General features: G+C 43.6%; 1 pseudogene; it reads left to right on the top strand.

Moving 5' to 3' along the window:
* The first annotated feature begins 11,283 nt into the window (after positions 1 to 11,283).
* LOC112255395 lies at positions 11,284 to 11,676 on the top strand (annotated as a pseudogene).
* Positions 11,677 to 14,156: the final 2,480 nt, after the last annotated feature.

Here is a 14,156-nt window from a genome sequence, read left to right on the forward strand (position 1 = left end):
CGGAGTGTGCTGTTCTATCCTGCCGGTGCAATGTATCCTTCTAACTGAATATCCATGTCGTCATTCAGCCACGATTCCATGAAACATAGGATATTACAGTTTTGATGTCCCGTTGGTAGGATATTCGTGATCGTACCTCATCTAGTTTATTGTCCAATGATTGCACGTTGGCGAGTAATATTGACGGTAAGGGCAGCTTTCCTATTTGCCTTCTGTGGGTCCGGACGAGGCATCCGGCTCTTCTTCCTCTGTGTCACTTCCTTTTATGAATAATTGGGATGTCTGCCCTGTGGTGTGTTTGGAGAATATCGTGTGAGTCCTGCTTGCTGTTGTTGTTGTTGAAAATTGAAAAAATCTTTGTCTAATCCGAGGTGAGAGGCCGCTGTCCTGATATCTAGAAGCTCTTTGTCTAATCCGAGGTGAGTGGCCGCTGTCCTGATATCTAGAAGCTCTTTGTCTAATCCGAGGTGAGTGATCGCTGTCCTGATATCTAGAAGCTCTTTGTCTAATCCGAGGTGAGTGGCCGCTGTCCTGATATCTAGAAGCTCTTTGTCTAATCCGAGGTGAGTGGCCGCTGTCCTGATATCTAGAAGCTCTTTGTCTAATCCGAGGTGAGTGATCGCTGTCCTGATATCTAGAAGCTCTTTGTCTAATCCGAGGTGAGTGGCCGCTGTCCTGATATCTAGAAGCTCTTTGTCTAATCAGAGGTGAGTGGCCGCTGTCCTGATATCTAGAAGCTCTTTGTCTAATCCGAGGTGAGTGGCCGCTGTCCTGATATCTAGAAGCTCTTTGTCTAATCCGAGGTGAGTGGCCGCTGTCCTGATATCTAGAAGCTCTTTGTCTAATCCGAGGTGAGTGATCGCTGTCCTGATATCTAGAAGCTCTTTGTCTAATCCGAGGTGAGTGATCGCTGTCCTGATATCCAGAAGCTCTTTGTCTAATCCGAGGTGAGTGGCCGCTGTCCTGATATCTAGAAGCTCTTTGTCTAATCCGAGGTGAGTGGCCGCTGTCCTGATATCTAGAAGCTCTTTGTCTAATCCGAGGTGAGTGATCGCTGTCCTGATATCTAGAAGATCTTTGTCTAATCTAAGGTGAGTGGCCGCTGTCCTGATATCTAGAAGCTCTTTGTCTAATCCAAGGTGAGTGGCCGCTGTCCTGATATCTAGAAGATCTTTGTCTAATCTGAGGTGAGTGGCCGCTGTCCTGATATCTAGAAGCTCTTTGTCTAATCTGAGGTGAGTGGCCGCTGTCCTGATATCTAGAAGATCTTTGTCTAATCCGAGGTGAGTGATCGCTGTCCTGATGTCTAGAAGCTCTTTGTCTAATCCGAGGTGAGTGGCCGCTGTCCTGATATCTAGAAGCTCTTTGTCTAATCCGAGGTGAGTGGCCGCTGTCCTGATATCTAGAAGCTCTTTGTCTAATCTGAGGTGAGTGGCCGCTGTCCTGATATCTAGAAGCTCTTTGTCTAATCTGAGGTGAGTGATCGCTGTCCTGATATGTAGAAGCTCTTTGTCTAATCTGAGGTGAGTGGCCGCTGTCCTGATATCTAGAAGGTCTTTGTCTAATCTGAGGTGAGTGGCCGCTGTCCTGATGTCTAGAAGCTCTTTGTCTAATCTGAGGTGAGTGATCGCTGTCCTGATATCTAGAAGCTCTTTGTCTAATCTGAGGTGAGTGATCGCTGTCCTGATATCCAGAAGCTCTGTGTCTAATCCGAGGTGAGTGGATCGATGTCCTGATATCCAGAAGCTCTTTGTCTAATCCGAGGTGAGTTATTTCTGTCCAGATGTCTAGAAGCTCTTTGTCTATTCCGAGGTGAGTGATCTCTGTCCTGATGTCTAGAAGCTCTTTGTCTAATCCGAGGTGAGTGATCTGTCCTGATGTCTAGAAGCTCTTTGTCTATTCTGAGGTGAGTGATCGCTGTCCTGATGTCTAGAAGCTCTTTGTCTAATCCGAGGTGAGTGATCTCTGTCCTGATGTCTAGAAGCTCTTTGTCTATTCCGAGGTGAGTGATCTCTGTCCTGATATCTAGAAGATCTTAGTCTAATCCGAGGTGAGTGATCTCTGTCCTGATATCTAGAAGATCTTTGTCTAATCCGAGGTGAGTGATCTCTGTCCTGATATCTAGAAGATCTTTGTCTAATCCGAGGTGAGTGATCTCTGTCCTGATATCTAGAAGCTCTTTGTCTAATCCGAGGTGAGTGATCGCTGTCCTGATATCCAGAAGCTCTTTGTCTAATCCGAGGTGAGTGGCCGCTGTCCTGATATCTAGAAGCTCTTTGTCTAATCCGAGGTGAGTGGCCGCTGTCCTGATATCTAGAAGCTCTTTGTCTAATCCGAGGTGAGTGATCGCTGTCCTGACATCTAGAAGATCTTCTTTGTCTAATCTGAGGTGAGTGGCCGCTGTCCTGATATCTAGAAGCTCTTTGTCTAATCCGAGGTGATTGGCCGCTGTCCTGATATCTAGAAGATCTTTGTCTAATCTGAGGTGAGTGGCCACTGTCCTGATATCTAGAAGCTCTTTGTCTAATCCGAGGTGAGTGGCCGCTGTCCTGATATCTAGAAGATCTTTGTCTAATCTGAGGTGAGTGATCGCTGTCCTGATATCTAGAAGCTCTTTGTCTAATCCGAGGTGAGTGGCCGCTGTCCTTATATCTAGAAGATCTTTGTCTAATCCGAGGTGAGTGGCCGCTGTCCTGATATCTAGAAGCTCTTTGTCTAATCCGAGGTGAGTGATCGCTTTCCTGATATCTAGAAGCTCTTTGTCTAATCCGAGGTGAGTGGCCGTTGTCCTAATATCTAGAAGCTCTTTGTCTAATCCGAGATGAGTGATCGCTGTCCTGATATCTAGAAGCTCTTTGTCTAATCCGAGGTGAGTGGCCGCTGTCCTGATATCTAGAAGCTCTTTGTCTAATCCGAGGTGAGTGATCGCTGTCCTGATGTCTAGAAGCTCTTTGTCTAATCCGAGGTGAGTGGCCGCTGTCCTGATATCTAGAAGCTCTTTGTCTAATCCGAGGTGAGTGATCGCTGTCCTGATGTCTAGAAGCTCTTTGTCTAATCCGAGGTGAGTGGTCCGCTCTTTGTCCTGATATCTAGAAGCTCTTTGTCTAATCAGAGGTGAGTGGCCGCTGTCCTGATATCTAGAAGCTCTTTGTCTAATCTGAGGTGAGTGGCCGCTGTCCTGATATCTAGAAGCTCTTTGTCTAATCTGAGGTGAGTGGCCGCTGTCCTGATATCTAGAAGCTCTTTGTCTAATCCGAGGTGAGTGATCGCTGTCCTGATGTCTAGAAGCTCTTTGTCTAATCTGAGGTGAGTGATCGCTGTCCTGATATCTAGAAGCTCTTTGTCTAATCTGAGGTGAGTGGCCGCTGTCCTGATATCTAGAAGCTCTTTGTCTAATCTGAGGTGAGTGATCGCTGTCCTGATATCTAGAAGCTCTTTGTCTAATCTGAGGTGAGTGGCTCGCTGTCCTGATATCTAGAAGATCTTTGTCTAATCTGAGGTGAGTGGCCGCTGTCCTGATGTCTAGAAGCTCTTTGTCTAATCTGAGGTGAGTGGCCGCTGTCCTGATGTCTAGAAGCTCTTTGTCTAATCCGAGGTGAGTGGCCGCTGTCCTGATATCTAGAAGCTCTTTGTCTAATCTGAGGTGAGTGGCCGCTGTCCTGATGTCTAGAAGCTCTTTGTCTAATCTGAGGTGAGTGGCCGCTGTCCTGATATCTAGAAGCTCTTTGTCTAATCTGAGGTGAGTGGCCGCTGTCCTGATATCTAGAAGCTCTTTGTCTAATCTGAGGTGAGTGGCCGCTGTCCTGATATCCAGAAGCTCTGTGTCTAATCCGAGGTGAGTGGCCGATGTCCTGATATCCAGATGCTCTTTGTCTAATCTGAGGTGAGTGATCTCTGTCCTGATGTCTAGAAGCTCTTTGTCTATTCCGAGGTGAGTGATCTCTGTCCTGATGTCTAGAAGCTCTTTGTCTAATCCGAGGTGAGTGATCTCTGTCCTGATGTCTAGAAGCTCTTTGTCTATTCTGAGGTGAGTGATCGCTGTCCTGATGTCTAGAAGCTCTTTTTCTAATCCGAGGTGAGTGATCTCTGTCCTGATATCTAGAAGATCTTTGTCTAATCCGAGGTGAGTGATCTTTGTCCTGATATCTAGAAGATCTTTGTCTAATCCGAGGTGAGTGATCTCTGTCCTGATATCTAGAAGATCTTTGTCTAATCCGAGGTGAGTGATCTTTGTCCTGATATCTAGAAGATCTTTGTCTAATCCGAGGTGAGTGATCTCTGTCCTGATATCTAGAAGAGCTTTGTCTAATCTGAGGTGAGTGATCTCTGTCCTGATATCTAGAAGATCTTTGTCTAATCTGAGGTGAGTGATCTCTGTCCTGATATCTAGACGATCTTTGTCTAATCTGAGGTGAGTGGCCGCTGTCCTGATATCTAGAAGGTCTTTGTCTAATCTGAGGTGAGTGATCTCTGTCCTGATATCTAGAAGATCTTTGTCTAATCTGAGGTGAGTGGCCTCTGTCCTGATATCTAGAAGGTCTTTGTCTAATCTGAGGTGAGTGATCTCTGTCCTGATATCTAGAAGATCTTAGTCTAATCCGAGGTGAGTGATCTCTGTCCTGACATCTAGAAGATCTTAGTCTAATCCGAGGTGAGTGGCCGCTGTCCTGATATCTAGAAGGTATTTTCTGCTGTAAGATACGGTTGCAGAAACATTATGTACAAAATCATTTACAAATATCACCCCAAAAAAACACATACAACAGCACAATTGGTTAGGAGACCGTAAAACGGCGGCCATCTCCTCCGGCGCCATTTAAAGTGCCTGGGCAAGGCCTTTCCTTGTGCTGGGTGGTCTGGCACAACCCCAGTCAACAACTGGGGGTTGACCCTACCATGGAGGGGGTTCAGGACTGGGGGTTGGGGCTTCCTTTCTCTAACTTCTTGCCCCTTCCACTCTTTTCAGGTCCTCATCTGACATTCGATGTGCTTCACTCTAGTGCAAGCAAAACTTCAACCAGATCGAGTGGATGACTCGGCTCCTTCACCAAAGTGCAACTTGGCCAGTCCATCTTGGTGCCCTACTGGAGCTCTGGCACCTTGCCTGGAACAAACCCTGCATCTCCTGAAATTCCTCCCTGCACTCCACACCTCTGGTGGCTTGACTCACTACACTGAGACGGACAGAGCCTCCAGCTCCACCAGGCAGCCATCACACGGCCTTCCTCAGACGCACTTCGCCCATCTTCACTCTAGCAGTTGGGACCATGCTCCCACGCAGTGACTCAACTCGAACCCGAAAAGTGGTGACTTGGACTAGTGGCAACTTGTCAAAGTCTCTCTCTTGCATAATTTAACCGCAAATGTTCACTAGCTATTGCATTGCCAAGCTAGCCTTGTAGCTTAAATTATTAGACCACAGCTTTAGCGCTACCAAAGGACATGGGCTTGCAGTCTAGTGACTTGATTACATCACTGCTCCCACGCCATCCTCACAGCCATTGCATGGCTTTCTCCATGTCAAGATTGGACAGAGCCTAGGCCAAGAGCCCTGCAAGCAGCTTTTCTCTAGCAGCCGGCCCAAGCTCCCGTTTCCACTTCACACCCACCTACGCCCATGCAGAGCCAGGATTAGGCCCCTTCTCTCACTTTCTCTCCTGCAGTCAGAACTCATCTCCACTCCACAGCCATTGCCTTCCCCACACTGAGCCTTGACGCTGCACCCTCCGTTGCTGTTGAGCTCCTACTCCTTCTGGATCGGAGCTGGCAGCACATAACCTCCCCACAGCCATCATTAAGCACCTCGGCCTCTGGTCATCCGAAACCCTCATACCAAACTCCATCAGCTACTATCCCTTCCAACATGCTCGTCAGATGGCGAGAAGGCAAACTCGTAAAATAATGGATTAGTGTCCAGTTTTCTGACCCAGCTTACAGTTTTAAGGTTTCCCAGAAATGCTTATCTAGTGTTGTATGGAAGCTAATTTACATTCCTTACCTTCTATGTACTGTTTGTTGCAACGTCATTACTGGTTAGCAAGCAGCACCCTGCTTGGTATGTCGAGAGAACAAGCACACTCGGAAAAAGTGTGTTTGGCTGTCCTCACCCCCCGTCACCATGTTGTGTAGGTCGATAAGCATTCCCCCTGTCTGTCTGGCGTGTGTTTGGAACATAGCAATCATCCCCTCCCCTCCCTAGCTTTTCAGTAGCCAGTGAACAGCAACAGCAGGTGGTATGAACATGCCAGACAATGCCCTGAGGCCTCATGTATAACCATTGTTTAAATTGAACACTAAATATCTGCGCAAGCTATTTATGAAGACTGCACACAAAATATTAAGATTCATAAAATTGGCGCACGCCATACTTACATTCACTATGTTTCCTAATATGAATCAGACCTGTCACAGAACTGTAGACGCGCATTATAAGGCCGTCTGAAAAACGGCCATCATTCACTCACCTTTTTCATGGCGACAATGACGCCCTATTTGCTGTATAGTTTGGATGTACAGTATTGGAATTAGGCCAAGACCGATCATATGTCTTTGGAAGTGTTAGCAGTTTTCTTTTGCAGTGACATTTGTTAAATCTGACCATTTCTGAAAGACAAAAACAATTTCAAATTGTTATGGACCTGTAAACAGATCGTTTGAAAGCATTAAATGGCATTCACTTTTTCCCAAACCTAAATATGCTGCACTGCCCGCGAATTCTGAAATATTGTGTACTTTTTATTGTAAAAATGAAAACTACAGTGGGTCTCCTTAAGAGTGGTAGCGTACACACTTTAATACAAAATATCAGCTGTGTTCATCTGTTAAATTCTACTGTATGTTATAAACCGCTCACTCTGTTGGATGCATAGAGCAAAATTGTGAAATTATAATAGCCTAACTAATAGTCCCAGCTAAATGCATATGGTAATTTGGTGTATGGCTACAGTACATATAAAATAAATTTAGCCAGAAAAGATGAGGAATTTATTCTGCAATGTTTATGATAGACTATGTATTATGTTTATATACTGAACAAAAATATAAACGCAACGTGTAAAGCGTCGATCCCATGTTCCATGAGCTGAAATAAAAGATCCCAGGAATGTTCCATATGCACAAAAAGCTTATTTCTCTCAAATGCACAAATTTGTTTACATCCCTGTTAGTGAGCACTTCTCCTTTGCCTAGATAATCCATCCACCTGACCGGTGTAGCATTTCAAGAAGCTGATTAAATAGCATGATCATTACACAGGTGTACCTTGTGCTGGGGACAATAAAAGGCCAATCTTAAGTGTGCAATTTTGTCACACAACACAATGCCACAGATGTCTCAAGTTTTGAGGTCACGAGCAATTGGCATGCTGACTGCAGGAATGTCCACCAGAGTTTTTGCCAGAGAATTGAATGTTAATTTGTCTACCATAAGCTGCCTCCGTTGTTTTAGAGAATTTGGCAGTATGTCCAATCGGCCTCACAACCGTAGACCATGCCAGCCCAGGACCTCTCTATCAGGCTTCTTCACCTGCGGTATCATCTGAAACCAGCCAACCAAACAGCTGATGAAACAGAGGAGTATTTCTGTCTGTAATGAAGCCCTTTTGTGGGGAAAAACTAATTCTGATTGGCTGGGCTTGGCTCCCCAGTGGCTGAGCCTGGCTCCCCAGTGGCTGGGCCTGGCTCCCCAGTGGGTGTGACACTGCCCAGTCATGTGAAATCCATAGATTAGGGCCTAATGAATTTATTTTGATTGACTGATTTCCTTATATGAACTGTAACGTAGTAAAATCGTTAAAATTGTTGCATGTTGTGTTTATATTTTTGTTCAGCATATACAGTGCCTTGTGAAAGTATTCGGCCCCCTTGAACTTTGCGACCTTTTGCCACATTTCAGGCTTCAAACATAAAGATATAAAACTGTATTTTTTTGTGAAGAATCAACAACAAGTGGGACACAATCATGAAGTGGAACGACATTTATTGGATATTTCAAACTTTTTTAACAAATCAAAAACTGAAAAATTGGGCGTGCAAAATTATTCAGCCCCTTTACTTTCAGTGCAGCAAACTCTCTCCAGAAGTTCAGTGAGGATCTCTGAATGATCCAATGTTGACCTAAATGACTAATGATGATAAATACAATCCACCTGTGTGTAATCAAGTCTCCGTATGAATGCACCTGCACTGTGATAGTCTCAGAGGTCCGTTAAAAGCGCAGAGAGCATCATGAAGAACAAGGAACACACCAGGCAGGTCCGAGATACTGTTGTGAAGAAGTTTAAAGACGGATTTGGATACAAAAAGATTTCCCAAGATTTAAACATCCCAAGGATCCCAAGGGCCAGCTTTTCTTCAGCAGGGACAGGGAAGATGGTTAAAATTGATGGGAAGATGGATGGAGCCAAATACAGGACCATTCTGGAAGAAAACCTGATGGAGTCTGCAAAAGACCTGAGACTGGGACGGAGATTTGTCTTCCAACAAGACAATGATCCAAAACATAAAGCAAAATCTACAATGGAATGGTTCAAAAATAAACATATCCAGGTGTTAGAATGGCCAAGTCAAAGTCCAGACCTGAATCCAATCGAGAATCTGTGGAAAGAACTGAAAACTGCTGTTCACAAATGCTCTCCATCCAACCTCACTGAGCTCGAGCTGTTTTGCAAGGAGGAATGGGAAAAAATTTCAGTCTCTCGATGTGCAAAACTGATAGAGACATACCCCAAGCGACTTACAGCTGTAATCGCAGCAAAAGGTGGCGCTACAAAGTATTAACTTAAGGGGGCTGAATAATTTTGCACGCCCAATTTTTCAGTTTTTGATTTGTTAAAAAAGTTTGAAATATCCAATAAATGTCGTTCCACTTCATGATTGTGTCCCACTTGTTGTTGATTCTTCACAAAAAAATACAGTTTTATATCTTTTGTTTGAAGCCTGAAATGTTGCAAAAGGTCGCAAAGTTCAAGGGGGCCGAATACTTTCGCAAGGCACTGTAAATAAAATATTGTATTTGCTACAAATGTCACATTACAGTACTTCGACGTAGCATACAAACGTCAATGGAAAAGGTGAACCGTCTGTTCAACCGTTAAACTGTGCTTCGGATCGGATCGCATGGAGCAAAATAGGAATCCTTGAAATAGCTTATCTTTTTACTATTGTAACGTGGGTCCGATTAAATGAGAGATGAAGAATGTTAGTCTGTCCCAACTTGTTGTAGGCCTGTAGGCTACCATCCGTCAGAAAAGGTGAGACATTTATTCTGCAATAAATAATAGGAAATATGTGTCTATTTCTATTTATTTTAGAATGCAAAGATAAATCCATTTTTCGATTTTTCTCACTATGGCAAAGGATTGCATATTGTTATTATATTTAGCTAGGCCTACATGTTTTTTGTTGTTGTTATGAATAAGAGTGACATATATTTATTCCCAATTTGTAAAAGTCTACTACTACTACTAGAATACTTTTGCCATCTTGCAATGTAAGACAACCAATAGAAACTGTGCGTATGCATGGTCTAAAGTTCACGGGAGGATAAGCATATTGTCACGTCAAGTTCAGTTATTATAAATACAAACTTTGGGGTGAAAACTGTCACATGCATGTATGCTCCAAAAACATGATGAGGCCCCTAGTGAATAGATTCGGGATGGAACTAAAAAGTGACGAAAATAGCTCTACTAACATTTACAGAACCTTCTAGAAGCCAGTGCAGTCAGGTGTGCTTACCCCCCCCCAACCCCTCACTCTCTCTCTCTCATGTATATACACACACATTCCAAGTAATGCATAATGTGTAAAGTCCTCAACGTTCAAACATTAATTACCATCATTACCAGAACCCAAGTTGCCCAAGAACCCACGTTCAAAACAACTGGGAACTGGGAAATCTCAGACTTCAACTGGGAACTGAAAAAAATTTGTTCCGACTGGGAAAAATAGTTTGAATGGTCATCTAACTTAGAATTCCAGGTCAGGAACTCTGGCCTCTTTCTAGAGCTCCGACTTTCCAACCTGAAGATCACTGACATCATGATATGACCTCGAATTTTTCAGAGTTCCCAGTTGTCTTGAACGCACCAATACTATATGTCTGGAGCTGACGACATGGACTGGTTCCCATGACTTTGACTATAGTTTATTAGGTCAATCTCAGTAGCACCTGACAGCCAAAGAGACAAACAAACCGCCTGTGTCCGCCAGAACTCTTAACCAGTGTTTTATTTCCGGGCTCGCTCTCAGATACGTTGTCCTACTAGCCCTGGAGGATACATGGAGGACAAAACATGGAGAAGGGAGAGAATAGACAATTATTAATGGAATATTATTAATTTGCCTCATCTACCAGCGGTCGTTGAGGCTCTTACAGTCAGATGAATGGCCTGTCAGTAGTCTAACATGGGTGCTACAGCTGTGCCGGCCGGGGCTAAATCAGGAGCAATGTTGGGATCTAATCAATATCTCAGCTCGACGGACGGACGTTGTGGCCACATTCCAATTGTATAACTTACTCCCTCTCTTCCTTTCTTCTGACCTTGTCGAATTTCCCTCCTCGCTGATCTCAGAGGGCCTGGATAGTGGCTGAGTATAGTTTGCAACCCATTGCTTTCACCTATCTGGTCTGATTTAGAGGAACACGGGTGAGTTATTCGATTATAATCCAGAGTTTGTGTCTAAATGGTGATGGTTCCCTCAACTGCTAGCAAAGTGAGTGTCCTGCAACACCATAAAATGGGACTATGTGCCTAATGATATCTAACTAAGTTGATTTGGGCATCAGGCAGGCACACCAGAGTTGGGTTTGATGTTAGATGTGGACCCCTGAGGCAATGTTAAGCAGTACATGTGGACCCCACACACGTATAGGGACTGGTTGATAGAGGGAGGAAGACAGGAGAAGGGTTACGTGGTAAACGATAGACCGCTAATTCACAATGTTCCCTTGATGTTCTTGCCTGCAACATATCTTAATTCAATCTAATAATCTGTTATGTACATGCTTACCGCATGAACCACAACAACACACCAACGCCTGCTTGGCTTGATCTAATTAATTAGTTTATGTTAAGGCAAAGGAGAAACCTGTCTGTATATTTATGGAAATAAGCAATAGCCCGGCCCCCGAGAGAACATTGTCGTGTGTTTAGCTCTAATCATGAATGCTGAATAGCTGAGTTGATTAAATTAGACCTTTCGTGTTCTTGCCACTTCCTGTTTTTATAATACAGACGAAACACATGCTTGTTACACTGCAACTGTGAGACTTTGGTTGACCATGCAGCTATTTGTGCGTGCTCAGACTCTCCACACCTTTGAGGTGTCTCGGCTAGAGACTGTCGCCCACATCAAGGCTCATATTGAGGCATTGGAGGGACTGTCCTGTGATGACCAGGTGGTTATGCTGTGCGGGGTACCCCTGCAGGACGATGATGTGATCGGCCAGTCTGCACTGGAGTTCAGCACTCTTGAGGTTACAACCGACTGTTGCGAGGCAAAGTCAATGGCTCCTTGGCCAGAGTGGGGAAGGTCAGGGGACAGACCTCCAAGGTGGACAAGCAGGAGAAGAAGAAAAAGAAGACTGGCTTAAAGGAGGATGCAATATAACAGGTACTTTGTGAATGTGGTGCCAACATGTGGCAAGAAGAAGGGACCCAACGCCAACTCATAAAACTATTTTCCCAACGCCTCTTGTCTACTGTGTTTATGACAGTGGAACACTGACTCTGTGTGAGCAATAGACTGTCTGCCATTTGTAATTATATTGGGCTGATGTTCACTGTGATGACACACAATAAAACTTGGTGAGGAAAGAACGTGGTAATTGGCACCAATTTGATGTTTCTATTACAGTGGGTGAATTGAGCAGCTGTATGATTGGCTGTGAAGAAATGGCCTCCAGCATGAAGACAAGTAGGCCTAGTTGAAGTGCACATTTTATTTCCTGCATTAGACAGCGTATACAAGTCGAGAGCTTGGGACTATACAAACCCTCATTGGTTTGAATGGTGTCAGCGATTTTTATCTTGTATTCTTTTTAATTTAACAACACAAATTGGGGTATTTATACTACTCTATAGGTAGAGAACATTAAACAGAACAAGGCTGTTTTAATAACTACATGTTGACTAAAATGCAGATAGAACCTTATAGTCCCAAACTCTTGAAGTCATCTGGCATTTCCAGGTCTGTCAGATGATATGAGAATAGTCTTTGGCATGTTCTCATCCAGTATGCCCAGATCACTCTGGATTTGGTGCTTGACAATACATGACTTTTCATTTTGATGTAATAATATCTTATGTTGTTCTTGTCCAGAACTGTTCTGTACTCTATCATGTATTTTATGTTTTATGTGGACTGATTCCTGTTTTATGTGGACTGATTCCTGTTTTATGTGGACTGATTCCTGTTTTATGTGGACTGATTCATGTTTTATGTGGACTGATTCATGTTTTATGTGGACTGATTCATGTTTTATGTGGACTGATTCATGTTTTATGTGGACTGATTCCTGTTTTATGTGGACTGATTCATGTTTTATGTGGACTGATTCATGTTTTATGTGGACTGATTCCTGTTTTATGTGGACTGAATCCTGTTATGTGGACTGATTCCTGTTTTATATGGGCTGATTCCTGTTTTATGTGGGTTGACTCCTGTTATATGTGGACTGATTCATGTTTTATGTGGACTGATTCCTGTGTTATGTGGATTGATTCCTGTTTTATGTGGACCGATTCCTGTTTTATGTGGGCCGATTCCTGTTTTATGTGGGCCGATTCCTGTTTTATGTGGACTGATCCCTGTTTTATGTGGACTGATTCCTGTTTTATATGGGCTGATTCCTGTTTTATGTGGGTTGATTCCTGTTATATGTGGACTGATTCATGTTTTATGTGGACTGATTCCTGTGTTATGTGGATTGATTCCTGTTTTATGTGGACCGATTCCTGTTTTATGTGGACTGATTCCTCTTTTATGTGGACTGATTCCTGTTTTATATGTGGGCTGATTCCTGTTTTATTTGGGCTGATTCTGTAACGGTTTTCTTCTGGTGAAAGAGAGGCGGACCAAAATGCAGTGTGGTTATTTTTGTGCATCTTTAATAAAGATGAAAATACAACAATCTACAAAACAAGAACCGTGAAAAAACCTAAACAGTTCTATCTGGTGCCACAAACACAAAGACAGGAACAATCACCCACAAAACCCAACACAAAACAGGCTACCTAAATATGGTTCCCAATCAGAGACAATGACTAACACCTGCCTCTGATTGAGAACCATATCAGGCCAAACATAGAAATAGACAAACCAGACACACAACATAGAATGCCCACCCAGCTCACATCCTGACCAACACTAAAACAAGGAAAACACACAAAAACGATGGTCAGAACGTGACAGATTCCTGTTTTATGTGGGCTGATTCCTGTTTTATGTGGGCTGATTCCTGTTTTATGTGGACTGACTCCTGTTTTATGTGGGCTGATTCATGTTTTATATGGACGGATTCCTGTTTTATGTGGGCTGATTCCTGTTTTATGTGGACTGACTCCTGTTTTATGTGGGCTGATTCCTGTTTTTTATGTGGACTGATTCCTGTTTTATGTGGACTGATTCCTGTTTTATGTGGGCTGATTCCTGTTTTATGTGGGCTGATTCCTGTTTTATGTGGGCTGATTCCTGTTTTATGTGGGCTGATTCCTGTTTTATGTGGGCTGATTCCTGTTTTATGTGGGCTGATTCCTGTTTTATGTGGACTTATTCATGTGTCTGATGAAGCCAATGGGACCTGTCTTCTTGGTCCATTAGCATCAATCCACTACCAAACCCCTTTCGTTACAACAACAACAGGTTGTAGCTATAAAAGGGACGATTAGTTCCATTGCTCAGCTTCATGGCAGGTACAACGGCCCAATGACTGATACACACTGCTGTTTTACCATATTAGTCTCTCCTTATGGTATATTAGTCAAGGAGGCCCTGACCTGTCTATCCAAGCCCACAGTAAAAGGTTCTAAGTAGAGAGATGCTTAAAGCCTCAGATTATTGATTAAACGGACAAAGACGTCAGTGGAACACTAAGGCAAATGACTCAATCAATTACTGAATCAATGACTGTATAAGAACTACAGTAAGTACCCC

Source organism: Oncorhynchus tshawytscha, unplaced genomic scaffold (assembly GCF_018296145.1).
Source record: "Oncorhynchus tshawytscha isolate Ot180627B unplaced genomic scaffold, Otsh_v2.0 Un_contig_4835_pilon_pilon, whole genome shotgun sequence".
Classification (NCBI taxonomy): domain Eukaryota; kingdom Metazoa; phylum Chordata; class Actinopteri; order Salmoniformes; family Salmonidae; genus Oncorhynchus; species Oncorhynchus tshawytscha.